Below are 11,021 nucleotides of genomic sequence, written 5' to 3'. Positions count from 1 at the left end.
AATTTGCAGTAAAATGGCTAGGGGAAGACGAAACAATAGACACACGCATTTTCCAACCAGCACTGAAACAATATTATCTAAGGGAAATACTATGGCTCGACAGACCCCGTCTCAGAACACTGCCGAACATGCTCAACATTGCAGTGGACTTATGGAAAAGAGTGTGGAAACTCCAAAGGGTAAAAGATCCGCAGTCGACGCAAATCCCTCTAATGGGCCTCCTGGGAGGGAACACAAATACATTAGCAACATATCGAGCACATTGGGAGGCTAAAGGTGTAGCACAAATCGGAGACCTGAGAAGGGAAGGAAGGTGGGCGGACTTCCACGAAATGGTAGACGTATATGAAATACATGTGGGTCAATTCATCCTATATACCGGCATGCTGAGAAACATTACAAGAAGATGGCCAGATTGAGAAGACCAGGATGAGGAAACAGCATTAGACGTATGGTATGACATTGCAGATGGAACGCACACAACCTCCAGGTTATATGAACAGCTATTGAAAGTTAAAAACCCACAGGAACAACACACAAGGCAGCGTTGGGAGGAGGAGTTGGGGAGACCCCTCAGCAATCAAGAATGGACCAGGGCCCTACGATACCCAAAAAAGGAATCCAGAAATGCAAGATTTAGGCAGGCGCAGCTATATGTAACGCACAGAGCGTATCTCACACCCAAAAAGATGAATAAAGTCCAGATGGGAGGCCAGAGTGGGTGCCCCCGCTGCTCGTCGAAAGAAGCGGACATGGTACACATGTTCTGGTCCTGCCCAGTGATACAAGAGTTCTGGGAGGGGATCAGACTTAAGATAGAAGGAAGCGGACTTCAAATCCAGGTGGAATACCCCAAAAAGTACCTACTGGGCCTCTTCTCGAGAGGGGGTAAACACGAATCGCATCTGGCGAAGTTGAAAGATTTAATAAGTATACTGGCCAAGAGAAGGATAGCAATGACATGGAAGTCAAGGGAGGGCCCACATGTAGAAGCATGGTGGTCAGACCTTCAGAAGTGGACGCAGGTAGAGACAGTGGTGTGGACGAGAGCAGTGATAAGAGGGGAAGGTGAAACTGTGCACAAGTTGACTGCATGGAACACACTAATACAAGACCTCTTTGGCCACCCGGCGGAGGGAAACTCCGAAGATCCCTCGGAAACAGAGGGTCCATAAATGAAATAGAAAGGCCAAGCACGAAGCCCAAGAATAGAACATTATGCGTACCAGGCCTGGTGTTCGACCCAACGGGAGGTCCAGACTGAACTAATAAGGTCGTTGGGGAAACTATGAAACTACAACGGAAGGGCAAGACCCGTACAAAGTGCCAATAAGCCATTTATGTTAAGGTTGTTTGTATGTTATGTGTTTTGTTGTTGTTAAAAGAAAACAATAAAGAAATGTTTTAAAAAAATAAGGTTTGATGAAGACATTGGTACATTATATGGCAAATACTTAAATAAAATCAAAAACCGAGTTAAATCAGTTCTGCTAGTGTAAGTACCTTTTCGCGGGGTGTCGTACTAGGAAGATAGTTGAACAGAGCAGAAACGAGTCACGGACGATCGCAACTAAATACAGTGGCCCTCATTACGACCCTGGCGGAAATGGGAAAACGATGGCGGAAATGCAATACCGCCATCGAATAGCGCTCGGTGCGACTATGACCCGTCACCGCAAAGTACGAAGCCATTAGCGACACCGTAGTGAACGCCAACGCTAACTGCACTAAGCACGCGCGCGCGCGCCATGCCAAACCGCAAACACCACCATGGTGCAACGGTACGCCAATTCCGACCCTAGCGGACATGTACCTAACGCCATCAGGCATGGCGGAATGGACCATTCCGCCATGGTGAGAAGTACGGCATCGCGAATCAACCGTAAACGGCCCCACTGAGTGCCTGTACACCGCTCCCTGCCCACAAAGTACAACTCCCTGTAGGTGCAAAGAAGTCACAATGCAACCATAGAAAAGTACAAAGCACCCATGCATGCCAACGAACAAAAGCAACACAAGAGGTGCCAATGGGAGCTGCAGGGCACAGATGGCACGAATACAGAAGCCATCCCAATGGACATGACCACAGTCCCCCACCAAGAAACGCACGCAAACACAGGCACCTGTGCCCAGCAACAATCCGAAAACACATCATTCCACCAGTCCACCTGGCTGACCGGCATCTGTTACACAAAACCCAATCCCCCGCCCCTGAGCATGACAACATTCAAACTGTCACATTGGCAGCCCCCATCCCTGACCTCACGGGCTCAGTAGGCAAACGCGCCCAGTACAGTACCACGCAACTAAACCCCGAAGCAGGAACCCAATGCAGATCTCCTCACAATACATCGCCCCACAAATAGGCACATGCCACATCACTTGCAAAGAAAAACGCTACACGGGCCAAATCCGATCAGAAATTTAATGCACAACTAAATCACCAAGCCCATACAGCCATCAGGCCACGAACTCAAAAACACATTTCACCATTGAGGGCTGCATCCGCAAGAAATGACCATCCACCACTTGTGTGACGCCCTGTTCCAGCATGGTACACAGAGCCACATTCACGTACGAAAAGGCTACATGGAAGCGCACACAACCGCAGGGCCGTCCCAATGTGGAGGCACTAGTCCAGCTGAAAGGCCGAAATGTTGCTCCGAGCCACCAGTACTGCGTAAGGGCATGTGGGCCACTGGCGATCGTCCCATAAGATCGTAATGCTGCTCCACCGATTAACACGAAGCAGCAGGTGTTGGGAGTAAAATCCATCTGCAGGAGTGGCATACAGATGGCAGTGGCAAAAGGGGAGGAGATACCTGTCAACCAAAAGAAAAGAACAAGAACAGAATGGCCATCAGAACCACATACGAACAACTCACTTCAATGAGCACACGAAATCCACAGCCATATGCATGCTAGCCCACTCCAAAGGATCATCACCACCCCAAAACCACTTGCGACTTATAACTCTCTATATCGAGGTGTAAACACCATCACAAACGAGTGTACCTGTGCATGCGTCTGCCATAACAGAATCCATCAGAGGGGAATGTTAACGTGCATGGACACAAGTGGCTGAGTGCGCGTCGAGACAGGGAGGGCTCAACAAGGCCAGATAGACGATGGGCCCACTATGGCAGCCCTGCATCACATAGCGTAGGGGAGGCGGATAGACCCCAAGAAGCCCTGTACAAGGGAAACTCTGCATCAAATCACCTGCCCATGCATCCATTCATCATACCCTCATCCAGGAATCAAAACGCCTGAATAATTACTCACATGACATTAGAAACATCCATTGAGTCTGTGCGTAATGCAGCCTGCTAAATCCACAGTGCCCCAGCCCGTAAATCCAGTGTTGTGAAGTAACATGTATTTGGGAATGCCCGGCCTCATCGCCCACGTAGCTATTGCGCATCCCTAACTATTCATATCAATCATTGCTCCCTCGCCATGGGCCCTGTCTCAAGGACATAGAACAAAAGAACGTTATATTTGCAGACAGACCTGTGGGCATCTCCTCGCCGCTAGCCGGAAACCGAAAGCGCCGCCCTTCGAATTCCTCATTTTCAACATCACGTCGAAAAGGCATCTGTGGCCGTTTGAAATCACTAATTATTCCATCGAGTGCGGCTGTGCGTGAAAATGGCAACTGCCTTCACCCACGAATGGGAAGCCACGCCCGTCGTTGCAACTCGGTACAGTGATGCATGAGGGCCCACCGTTACTCGAGTACTACGTTCCACTGACCCTTCACAAGTCCGTTCGCGACTGCACAGATAGTATGGGAAACAATGGGACCACAGCAGAATGAACATATCAACCAATCTTACACGGCCATCGGGTACAAATACATGAATGCAATAGCAAGATACAAATACCCGATTAGCAGCGTCGTGCGCGGGACATGCTCGGCCAAAGGGGAGAGCAGTTGGCACAGGTGGAATCAATCACCACAGGTGGAGGCCATACAGCCTGGAAACACATAAATTGCACAGCCAGTCTCCTCCCACAACCACAGCGAAATGCTACCGGCAGGACTCGCGATGTTGGCCCTGGGGGACCTGATAGCACTGCAAGTGCTCCGACTCCAAGAGGAAGACGAACATCAACTACAACCAGCCGCACGGAGGAGACGCAGGAGGAGGAGGAGGCCAAGGCAGGGCCAGCAAGGCCCACCAGCACAGCCACTACCACCACGCAGGCAGCCCGCAATCCCACGCCTCCGAGCACATCCGTTCAACCTCACTGATGAGCAGATCCACACCCTCTACCGTCTGGACCGGGACACCATAGCCGCCATTGTGGACATGACACAGGCTGACCTAGTCAGCATGATAGATAGCCCAACCGCCATCCCACCCCTACTGAAGGTGGTGTCTGTACTACACTTCCTGGCCACTGGCACCTACCAGCACACAGTCGGACAGTTGCATGGCATTTCTCAGCCACTGTTCTCACGGACACTATTCCAAGTGCTCGATGCCCTCCTGCAGCACGCAGACGACTACATCTCTCTACCACGCTCGGAGCAGGAAATAACCAACACAAAAGTGGGATTCCATGCACTTGCCGGCATACCGGGTTGCATTGGTGCCATCGACTGCACCCATGTTGAATTGGTCGTCCCACATGCCATGGAGGCCCAGTACCGCAACCGAAAACAATTTCATTCCCTGAATGTACAAATGGTGTGTGACTCCAACAGGATCATTACGCATTGTTGTGCCCGATTCCCTGGATCAACCCATGATTCCATGGTCTTGAGGAACTCTAGCATACCACGCTACATGGAGCGACACGCAGGGAACAGATCCTGGCTACTCGGTGAGTCTCATTGCATGCATGATGATGTGGGGTATGTGATTTGGCAATGTACTGGCAGGAAGGGGGGGGGGTGTGCGTACGTATCAATGGCATTCCACATCCTACGTTTCTCGTCCACATACAGGTGATGCTGGATATCCACTGAAGAGATGGCTCCTCACACCAGTCCGGAACCCACAGGACCAGCATGAGGAGGACTACAACCATGCCCACTCACGTACCCGTGTAGTCATAGAACAGGCATTCGGCCTACTGAAGACTCGTTTCCGCTGCCTGAGCAGGTCTGGCGGGGCACTCCTGTACCGCCATGAGAAGGTTGCAAAGATGGTCATGGCATGTGTCATGCTCCACAACATGTGCGTACGTAGAAATGTGCCCATGCCCCCTGACGCAGAACTGCAAGCACCTGATGATGGTCATGATGAGGGTGGGGATGTGGCAGCACCTCATGGAGTCTGCGAGGCACCGGAGGCCCGTGACATCCGTCAGCATCTCATTGATGTATGCTTCTAGCACTCACGCCTGGTGGCTGATACATGGACACGGGACTCGTGGCACTGCGTGTGTCTGGGACATGCACAATATGGACTATACGCCTATGATGGCCTAGTACACATAGATCAATGTCCACACATCTCATTTGTTGATCGTGCACTTTTTATGGCATATGTGATATCATGTTGAACACCCTATCGACCCGCCACCCAAGTGAGCCCAACACACCCCCTCCACCCTCCTACCTCCCCCCCGAATACCAGTGTCCAAAGATGCTCATTGTCAGTGGCCTGTCGCTATTGCAAGCCCCCTCTGCGGGTATCAGGGGCACCCCTGCCTGTGGAGCGCAGGTTCCTCCCTGATCTACGTTGGGGGCTGCCCTGGACGGAACTTGCAACGGATGATGTGTCTGCCTGCTCACGTCCATGCATGTCCCTAAGGGTTTGCGAGAGCTCAGTGAGCACACGGCGCACTGCGGCAAGTTCGGCACATACGTCTTTGGACGTCGCATGCAGTTCCCCCCTCAGGCTCTCGGTGCTTCTCTCCATTTGGACTCTCAGGCTCTCGGTGCTACTCTCCGTTTGGACTCTCAGGCTCTCGGTGCTACTCTCGATTTGTGCCCTTAGCGTCTCAGTACCTCTCTCCATTTCTGCCCTAAGTGTCTCTGTTGATGTTTCTATGTCTGCCTTGGTGCCCCCACATTCATCGGCATGGCCCTTGAGGAGTGTGGCCATTTGCTGCTGTTGGACGATTAACTTGTCGAGGGACTGTTGCCTCTGCTGGGCCATGGCCATTTGCGGTGGTGTCACAGAGGGGCTGTTGTCCTCATGTTGCCTTGCCACAGGGCTTGGGGGGGATGGCCAGTCGTCGTCTTGTGGCTGCACCTGCGTGGTATCCTCATGTTGTACGGGATGGGACAGACAGGGGGATTGGGACAGGTCATGGATGGATCTGACCTCGACATCCCCGTCTTCTGTGTCCGAGCATGCTGCCATCAATGGGGTGTCACCTATGGTGCTGCTGCCACCAGAGGCAGTGCCTTCTGTGGCATCCGTTGGGGGGACCTGTGGTGGTGGTGTGGTGGCCATGCTGGCTGCTGGGGTGCCTGTTGATGTTCCCTCCTCTGTGGTGCCACCTGATTTGTGCTGCTGCCGTGTCTTGATGCGTGCAGCTGAGGTGGAGGGTCTCTGGCCGTTGGTCTTGGCCCTCTTTGCAGGTGTGCTGGTAGGGGTGTCCTGTAGCTCGTCGTTTGGATCGGACCCTGTGGTGGAGTAAAGGAGGGCGAGGGTTATTGATGGGTCTGTGGGAATTGGAATGGCATTGTATCACATGCTTTGGGGTGGTACCTGAGGGTGATTTGGGTCGGGGACTTGGAGGTGCTTTGATTTGTGTGTGGAGTGAGGGTGCAGTTGTTTGGCAGCCTGCAGTTTGGGTGTGCCTGCTGCACGTGTAGTGCGTGTATTAGGGGTTTTTAATTATTTATGTATTTATTGTGGATTTTAACGTGCGCTATCAGGCCGATGTGTGTGGACGTTCTCCTGGACATGTGTTTCTGTTGCACTATGTGGACGCATGGTACTTCACATGGATGGACTGTGTGGATTGTTATATCTGGCCCACCTACCTGAATCTTCGGATGTCTGCACTCCTTTCTCCATCCCTCCGACTCCCTCAATGCTCTCCATTCCGATGGTGGAGGCACAGATTTCTTCCCAGGGGGTCAACTTGATGGGTGATTCAGGACCTCCCCCGGTGGCTGTGGCAATGTTGCGGTTGGCGGAGAGTATGCTGCGGACGCGTATCCGCAGGTCGTCCCATCGCTTGCGGCATTGCTGTGGGGTGCGGGGTGCGGTCCCCACCGCACTTACACGCTGTGCCACCAGAGCCCATATGGCCTTCTTGTTTGCAAGTGCCGTCCTGGTCATTTGCGTGCTGAAGACGACGGCAGCATTCTCCTGGAGGGTCTCTGTTAGCACGGTGAGTTCCTCGCGGGAGAAGTGGACCTGCCGCTTGCGATCGCACGCTTTCTTCGCTACTTTTCCCATTTTTCTTGGTTTCGCTAGGGTGGTTGACGGGGTGGGGTGTGTCTCAGGGTAGTGTTTTTAGTGGTTGTGTGGTTTTAGTGTATTTATAGGTGTACGCCGGGATGTTTCCCGTTCCGGCCACGTGTTTTGACTTCCGTTTCCGTATATTTCCGGCCACCGTACTTTCCGGTAGGCGCACACTGCGGTGACCGCTAAGAGGGGTGGCGGTATTGCACCTGGGGCGCCGTACGGCGGCGGTGTGGGCCGTTTTGGGGTCATTTCCGCCATCGCGGACTTTGCACTTCCGCCATGCCGTGGTGCTCGTGCTCGATGGGTCGGAATGGGCCGCAGTTTGCTCCTTCGTGCTATGGCGGAAACGCTATTTACGCTGTGGCGGTCCGGTCAGTCGCTTTCCGCAAGGGTCGTAATGAGGGCCAGTGAGACGATTGAAAAAGCAACTGCAATGTTGTCTGCTCAGAAAGGGTCTGTTTATACTTGTTGAGGAAATAGGCGTCCTGGCATTTTCATGGAGACACGTCAATAGCTTGCGCACAGAGAATGTTGACACGAGACGTGCATTGGCGTTGTGAAAAGGGGCGTAAGCGTCTAGTTATATCAGTTTGAGGGGTGGGCCATCTGTATTCTTACTGCAAGGGCACTTGAACTTCGGGCGATGCATCAACGGATAAGATTATTACAAGATGGCTGCACCCAACCCGTTGTTTTTGTAAGTTTAGAAGTGAGGAAAACTAAGGTAAGATGCATAGGAAAGATTTTTAAGTTCGATTACAGTATGCTTAAAAATAAATGCCCGAACGATCGGGACACTAACATTTCTGAGCGAACTTCCCCTTTCAAGTTCAAACACTCATCGGTAATTGAGCTTTACTCGTGTCTTTCATCACACGCATTGATATTCTTCACTCTTGCGCTCTTCATATAATGTTGCCGCTTGCAACCTTGACTTCAACACAGATAGGTCTTGCATCGGTCTCCCCAGCTCACCGGCTGTGTTGATCTCTCTGGTGCTGCTTTGATCCTGGAGCCAAAGACGGTACCACAGTGGCTGCTGTTCCTCCCCGACTCTGCCAGTCATGCAGGACGGCCCCAGGTATCTTCCACACACAATGCAGGATTCTTCAGTCCCGTTTCCTGGCCTTACGCTTTTAAATATGAAGGTTTCTGGAAAGAAATGGTTTCTTGTTCGAAGGTTCAAGGGTATCTCCCTCCTTGCTCTCCCTTCTCAGTTTGCTGCCTTTCTCCCTCGTTCAGCTGCCACCTGGAAAGCGCTGTTCCTACATGTGCTTTGCCTCGCTCCGAGTGTGCATTGTGCTCTGCCTTTTATCCATGTGGGGAAGTGAACAGTAATTGCCTGACTTTGCCTGACTGTAGTAGTGGGACATGTCAGGTACAATACTCAGGTATGAGTCTGTTTTCTCCCAGAGCGGGCTGTCTGTGTGAACGTGTTTGAGTAGGGAAGGGGAGGGAGTTACAGTTCCCAGGTATCCTACCTTGAAGGATGGAGTAAAGGTGTTATAGGGGAGGTACCGCGTCTCGCCATCAGGTGTCCCACTCCCCGAAGACGCCTCCCCCAGGTGATCCTCCCGCACTGATCCACCCCCAGGAACTGGATCCAAAAGTGATGGCTGTGTCCTGGCCACCTGGATGACAGATCCTCGGGGACTAGTCAGTGAGACACCTTCTGGTTTCTCACAGTGGCCTCGGGGGAAGAAAGGGGGTAAGACGGTGAGAGGAATTAGGGGGAGGAGGAACAAGGGATAGGAATTAATGAAGGATTTAGTTAATTAATGATATGGTTAACTGTTAATGATCAAGTAGTCTGTAAGGCCAAAGAGCAAGGTTAGCGTTGTATTAGTATGCTGTGGCCTGTCACATTAAAGCAACCTTTTCCACTACACACAAGTCTGGGGTTTTTGTGCAGTTTGGCCCAGAGAGTGATTATGTAATGATATGTTCTAGGTGGCTACCAGAGAAAGTGAAGTAGTTAGTTGGAGCAGTATCATCAGAGAAGACATTCTAAAGCTTTATGCATGGCGGTTATCCTAGAACGGATATTTGGTAGGAACTTGATAAGTGTGAAAGAAACTCACCATTGAGCAGTAAGTGCACCATGTGCAGTAGGGGGGTTCAATGGGGAACGCGTATGCATTTCTCCCGTGGTGATTTGGGCCTGCATCCCGCAGAGTGTGCGGGTGCTGGGCAGAGTGCTACCTCCCAGGTTTAAATAGGGGCAGTAAAGATTTGGGAGCAAGTGACGGTTGGGGGCTTGGTGTCGCGTTTGCTTGCTCCCGTTCCTTGGTTGCCCCTTCCGGTTCACTTTTGTCGAGGCCGGGCAGTGGTTTTCAGGTGGTGTGTGGTGAGATCCGGTGAGGGAGGAATAAAAAAAATGTTTTATGTACAATACAAGTGTGACAGGTAGCCCAGGCTTACCTGCGTGCTGGTATCCATGAGTGGACTGATTGGCCCCAGTTGTAAGCGCTGTGCATCGGTGCATTGTCTACGGAGGAGAGTGAGAGACCATGGTGCAGCTTGGCAGACCTGGGGTGTGGCGAGTGCTCGAGGATCGCCGGATGTCGGTAGGGGGCAGTGGATTATGCAATGATTTTTGCTTGAGTACGAATTTGGTGGGGGGTGAGTGGGGATCCATAGTGGGGGTGCAGTCTAGGACGGGGGGTCCAGTTGCCTCTACATTGTTAAGGGGAGCGGGAGCTCAGGAGTTTTATTGTGGAGGCCAGAGAGAGTGCAGTGCTATGGGCGGCCACCAGATTGCAGTACTGTGCGTTGCTCAGTGGGTGTCAGTTTGCTGTTCCTGGCGAAGCCAGTCCCTGGGTTTAGGTGTCAGTTGGAGCACGGCCAGTGGGGCACTTTTTAGGTCAGCTGGGGGAAATTTGTGGGGGAAGGTGGTAAAAAATTATAAATAATAAAAACAGATATACATAGCATACAAATGAGTATTGTGATGAATCCCAGGGTATTGTCACTGCTCTCACAGGGAGAGCTCCTTCCCATGAGGCCAGGGAGGTTGGGCTGCTGCCCGATAGCCCCCCTGGGGGTGGTACTCAGCTGGTGGATCTCATGAGAAGGGAAGCCCTCCATGGGACCAGTAATGATAGCCTTCGGAGAACACGGTATTCACCCCCTCCATTACTGTCCCTACTGTCCTTTCACCCCACTCCATCACCTCTGGTCCCCCCCACCACACCTCTATGTATTTCAGTAGAGGACTTAATCATACTGGGACGAGGAAGAGTGAGGCATACCCAGTAGGTAGAATACAAATCATCACTGATACGAAGAAGATCAGGCCAAGAGGCAAAAGCCCACTGTGGAACCAACATATGCGGTACAGCTTACTAGAGGCAGCCTCGATGATAAAAAGCAAGGAAGGACTACTTACTTTGTCAAGCCAGCCCTGTAGGAGCGAGGAACCAAATACTGGTTCATTGAGGAGGTACCCAAAGGCGAGAAGCCATGATGCTGTTGAGGAGGGATGACTCTTTCCAGGAGGTCCATGCTACAGGGACCTGTCCATTGGCGGGAGAAGGGAAAGCCGACTGGCAAAGTCAGAGCAACAAGGAGAAGATGCACAGCCGAAAATGTGAGAAAGAGCCTAAAGATGCAGAGCCACTAAATACAGGAAGTCGAACG

Source organism: Ambystoma mexicanum, chromosome 5q (assembly GCF_040938575.1).
Source record: "Ambystoma mexicanum isolate Mex_15411 chromosome 5q, UKY_AmexF1_1, whole genome shotgun sequence".
Taxonomy (NCBI): Eukaryota; Metazoa; Chordata; class Amphibia; order Caudata; family Ambystomatidae; genus Ambystoma; species Ambystoma mexicanum.
Note: the sequence above shows the minus strand (reverse complement) of the source record.